The sequence below is a fragment of the Coenobita brevimanus genome, chromosome 74 (genome assembly GCF_032717465.1).
Source record: "Coenobita brevimanus isolate Jiangsu-jjx chromosome 74, ASM3271746v2, whole genome shotgun sequence".
Taxonomy (NCBI): Eukaryota; Metazoa; Arthropoda; class Malacostraca; order Decapoda; family Coenobitidae; genus Coenobita; species Coenobita brevimanus.
The window spans coordinates 22,796,957-22,802,666 of record NC_137027.1 but is presented as its reverse complement, the minus strand read 5'-3'; the positions used below and the strand labels follow the sequence as shown (position 1 = coordinate 22,802,666).

The window sequence follows — 5,710 nt, the reverse complement described above, 5'->3', positions numbered from 1 at the left end:
ATATGAAATGCTTGTTACAGAGGCAGGAGTAGGCCGTCAGCTGCCAATTCTCTCTCTTCACGGCAGCTATCCACTTCTGTCGCATTTCCTCATTGACTAGAAACCAATAGAAGTGTAGTTCACTTCCAGTTTTCTGCCTTGTCTTACAGCCGAAGGCACAACAGTGGAACAATTGTGGATTCTGCAATTCTGTCTCTAGACGTCTGACAATTTGCCATCTAGTGTGGCGCCGTAAACAAAAGTTACATGATTCGTGACGTCCCTTGGAAAAGATTTATAGGATGCAAATTTGAAAGATGCTCCTTTAGGTTTTGGTTTCATGACGATGTGATGAAATTGAAAGGAGTGATGGCGAAAAACGATTTTTTTTTTTTTTTTTTTTTTTACATTTTTTTGAGGCGTACAGCCTGGTCTTTGGCCCAGTTTGGCCCAGATTTTAATCAGGTGTTCAAAAGGGTGCAGCCCATCATCCCTGTAATTTTAGGCAAAATTACACCACTAGTTTTCACGTAAAGTTGTTAACAAACAGACAGACAAACCGAGTGAAAACTATAGCCTACCAGTCTCCGAGCCCCTCCGGGGCGGGGACGGGTAAAGATTGTGTACACACGATCAAAAAAGTATCGCACAGGAGTGGTACGATGATATCTGAAATGATCAATATAGCTTGTGTAGTCCCTGAAAAATAAATTAATTATTATCTGAATATGCCTTCAGTAATAATATCAGCTAAAAATTGGCATATGAAACATATCTATAACGTACTTATGTAAGCATGTTTGACAATATGGAGGACAATAATCAAACATTTCCAGAGTCCATCGTCCGTGGCGTCAAATTGTTTCGGGCCAAATGTGCACCGATACTTTTTTGATCGAGTGTACGAGTCCTAGTTTATGACCCCCTATATATATCTATCTATCTATCTATATATAATATATATATATATATATATGTATATATATATATTCATTCACTGCCAGACGCCATGTATCCCAAACGGGGTGACCAAGGGCTCAGAGTTAATTGTTTTACAGGGAGGGGCACTAATCCTCCACCAACCCCACTTGACACGTAGGGATGCCAACAGCATCTGGTGTTCCCAGGCGGTCACCCATCCAAGTACTAACCAGACCCAACATTGCTTAACTTCGCTGATCGGACGGGAAGCGGTGTACTCAACGTGGTATGGCCGTCGGCATATATATATATATATATATATATATATATATATATATATATATATATATATATATATATATATATATATATATATATATATATATATATATATATATATATATAATATATATATATATATATTATATATATATATATATATATATATATATATATATATATATATAATATCTATCTATCTATTGCCAGACGTCTCAATCCCGTTTGGGGTGGCCACAAACAAATCGCCTCCACGTCTCCCTGTCCCCCACCATTTCACTGCCCTGCTCTCACACCCCCCTTTCTCATATACCTCTCCACCCCATCCCTCCATCTCATCCTCGGCCTCCCCCTCCCTCTTCCCCCCCTCCACCTCACTCACATACACTCTCTTCGTCAGTCTCTCACCCTGTATCCTCTCCACATGGCCAAACCACCTCAGTGTGTTCCTCATAACGATTCCTATCAGATCCACATCCACACCACAACGCTCCTTTATATCCTCATTCGTCAGCCTGTCTCTCCATGTGACTCCACAGGCTCCTCTTAAATAACTCATTTCCACTGCTCTCACTCTTGACTTGTGTCCTTCCAACAATGTCCAAGCTTCACTTCCATACATTAGAGTTGGTATCACAATACTGTCATGTAGTTACTTTTTCACTTCCATGCTCACTTCCCTGTTTCTTACCACTGCTTTCAAAGAACCAGGAACCTTTCTTCTCTGCTGTACCCTTTCAAGCACTTCACCCTCCAAACCTCCATCCTTACTCATCACACTACCCAAGTACTTAAACGTACTCACATTTTCCAATTCCTCTTCATATAACCTCGCTGTACATTCACTGACATCACCTCTCTCAGAGACCATCACCTTACTCTTCCCCACATTCACCTTTAGATTCCGCTTCCCACACACTCTCTCAAACTCATCCACCAAGCCTTGCAGCTCCCCTTCGTCTTCACTCAACAACATAGTATCATCTGCAAACAACAGTACAGGGAATTTCCAAACACTATCCTCTCTTACCAGGGCCACTCCAACATCCACTACCCTACCTTGTACCTCTTTTATTACCCCATCCATGTACAGATTGAACAACCATGGAGACATGACACATCCCTGTTTCAACCCAACCTTCAAAGAGAAAAATTCACTTAGTTCACCATCCACACGCACTGCTGCCTTAGCACCATGATACATACTCTTCACAGCAATCAACAACTTCCCATCTACTCCATATATTCTTAACACTTTCCACAATCCTTGTTTGTCCACCCTGTCATATGCTTTCTCCAAATCCATGAAAGCCGCATACAACCTCTTTCCCTTCTCTAGAAACTTTTCCACTAAAGATCTAAGAATGAATATCTGATCTACACAACCTCTTCCCCTCCTAAAGCCCTTCTGTTCTTCTCCAACTAATTCCTCTGTTCTTTCTCTAACTCTGTCAATAAGTATCCTACCATACACTTTTCCTATTATACTAAGAAGACAAATGCCCGTATGATTACCACACACTTCTTTTTCCCCTTTTCTTTTGTACAAGGGAATAATTATACCTGACTTCCAATCCTCCGGGACTCTACCTTCCTCCCAGGCCAATCTGCACATCTTCCACATCCATTCTACTACTATCTCTCCCCCATGCTTCAGCATTTCACCACACACTCCATCAATTCCTGGGTCTTTCCCCAATTTAACTTTCTTCATTGCTTCCACAACTTCTATCCTACTGATTTCTTCCTGTCTTCTCACCTCCCTCCTTCTCCCAGCCATTCCCCAGCCACTAATACTCGCATTTCTTCCATCCTGTATGTTCAGCAATTCCTTAAGTGTTCTCTCCATCTGCTCACTTTTTCTCCCTTCTCCACTAGTAATCTACCATTTTTATCTTTCAGTCCCTGCTAACCTCACTTCACCCTGTCTTACTCTCTTCACCTCTTTCCAGAACTATATACTGTATATATGAAATTGTCATAACTATTAGAGCACATCTATATATTATTTACTATTTGATGGGGATATGTCTTTGGTAATGGCTTGTTATTATTGCTGTTATCATTATTACTACTACTACTAACATCATTATAATTATTATCACTCACTTTTATTGTAATTATTATTACTATTATCATTATTAATATCATTGTCACTATCACTAATACTGTTATCATCACTGCTGCTATCATCATTATCACTGCTACTATTATCATCACTATTATTATTATCACCACTACTATTATCATCAGTACTACTATTATTATCACTACTGTTATTATCATCGCTACTACTATTATCACTACTACTGTTTTCATTATCACTATTATTATTGTCACTACTGCTATTATCATCACTACTGCTATTATTATCATTACTTCTTTAATTATTATCACTATTACTAATATCGGTACTACTACTATTTATCACTACCACTTTTATCATTATCACTACTGTTATTATTATCACTACTGCTATTATTAGCCTATTATGATTACTTCTATTATTGTTATTACTATTATCACTACTACTGTTATCATCACTACTGTTATCAATATCAGTACTACTGGTATCATCACTACTATTGTCAATATCATTGCTACTGTTATCATCACTACTGTTATCAATATCACTACTACTGTTATCATCACTACTGTTATCAATATCATTACTACAGTTATCAATATCACTACTACTGGTATCATCACTACTGTTATCAATATCACTGCTACTGTTATCATCACTACTGTTATCAGTATCACTACTACTGTTATCATCACTACTGTTATCAGTATCACTACTACTGTTCATCACAACTACTATTATTTTTACTTCCTAACCGACAATAGGTGAGAGCGATTGTGATTCCTATCCCTGCTGCTTCACGGGCCTAGACGGCAGGTGTCGCTGCTACCCAGGCTGCCGCGTCAGGAGGAAGACGTCGTCTGGGGAGCCTACCACAACCACAACGACAACGAAGACGACCAGTACGACTAGAGGTGACCCCAGCATCGGCAGTGTGAGTAGTGGTAAAGGTCGTCGTGAAGCCCCCAGTGGTCGTCGCGCAGTATGGCAGTCGTAAGCAAGAACTCGGCTCCATTATCCTCAACAAGAACGACAAATAAACAAGAACAAAGAACAAGAACAACAATACAACCACAATTACAAAAACAACAAAGAAAAAACAAGAAACAAACAACAAAAACAATAACAAGAAACCATCAACAACAAAAACAATGACAAATATAATCCTTTCACCTTAGCTTGGCCTAGATTTTCGTCCTTTTGCAGCTTATTTCACGTAGCTCAGTGGCAGAATAAGACAATGCTACGGCTCTACACCCCTCCCATAGCACTTCTTCGTGACTAGCAATTTGAAGAGGTTAATGAGGGCTACATCTCCCCCTCCCCCTCGTTCCAAAATTCCCTCCTGTGCTTAATAAAATCACTTGGATGTGATATGGATTACATGAAAAGGTAAAAAAAAAATATACTGCCTCTCTCTCTCTCTCTCTCTCTCTCTCTCTCTCTGGGGGGCGCGGTAGCTTAGTGGTAGAGCATCGAGCTCTTGGACGGGGGGTCGCAAGTTCGAGCCTTGCCCGGAGTCTACCGTTGCCGGGGAGTAGCTCCCTCCTGTAACCTAGCGGGGCTATATGGACTTTGATGCCTAGCTCGGGGAATTCATTTCATTTCCATTTGTACATACATCTCTCTCTCTCTCTCTCTCTCTCTCTCTCTCTCTCTCTCTCCAAATATATTGTTCAGAGAGGTAAATTCCTTGTCTCATTATCCTGTGTGGTGTGGTGTGATGCGGGTATTACTGACTGGTGTGGTTTTATCCTGTGTGGTGGCGTGGTGTGATAGGTACTGATTGGGATGGTATTATCGTGTGTGGTGGTGTGGTGTGGCTGTGGGTATTATTGAGTTGTCTGGTATTATCCTGTGTGGTGGTGTGGAGTGATGTGGCTGTTATTGACTGATGTGGTATTATCGTGTGTAGTGGTGTGGTGTGGGTATTACTGGCTGGTATTATAGACAGTGAAATCCAGACAGCAATAAGCCCCTTGCTCCTTTCAGGCTGTCTGGTAGAGAGTTTAAAAGGTTAGAGGTCATAGGAAGAAGGAGAGACTGACTAGGGCGATAGTTCCTCATCTGACATACGGGAAAGATAATAATGGTGATGATGATGAAGAGGAGGAGGAGTAGGAAGAAGAGGAGAATGATGAAGGTTGTAATGGTGGTGGTGGTGACGGTGATAATGGTGGTGGTGGTAATGGTGGTGGTGGTGATGATTGTGGATAATGAGAAGAGAAGGACGAGAAGATAAAGAATGGTATTTCTGGATATTACGTAACACTTCTTCCTTAGCAAGCGTAATCGGGGGATTGCGAGTTCGAGCCTCGCCCTGCACTGCCGTGCCAGGAGTGGTCGCGTGCTCCTGTAACCTAGCGAGGCTATACGATCCAATACAGGGTCCAGCTCGGGGGAACGCCATTTCTCCCTTAGCAATTTAATATACACATTACACTC

At 40.9% G+C, this 5,710-nt stretch overlaps 1 non-coding gene across 1 annotated transcript; it reads right to left on the bottom strand.

Moving 5' to 3' along the window:
• Positions 1–1,081: 1,081 nt before the first annotated feature.
• LOC145407913 (5S ribosomal RNA) lies at positions 1,082–1,200 on the bottom strand. The gene has a single exon (XR_013898820.1). It is a non-coding gene; the product is annotated as a 5S ribosomal RNA (ribosomal RNA).
• Positions 1,201–5,710: the final 4,510 nt, after the last annotated feature.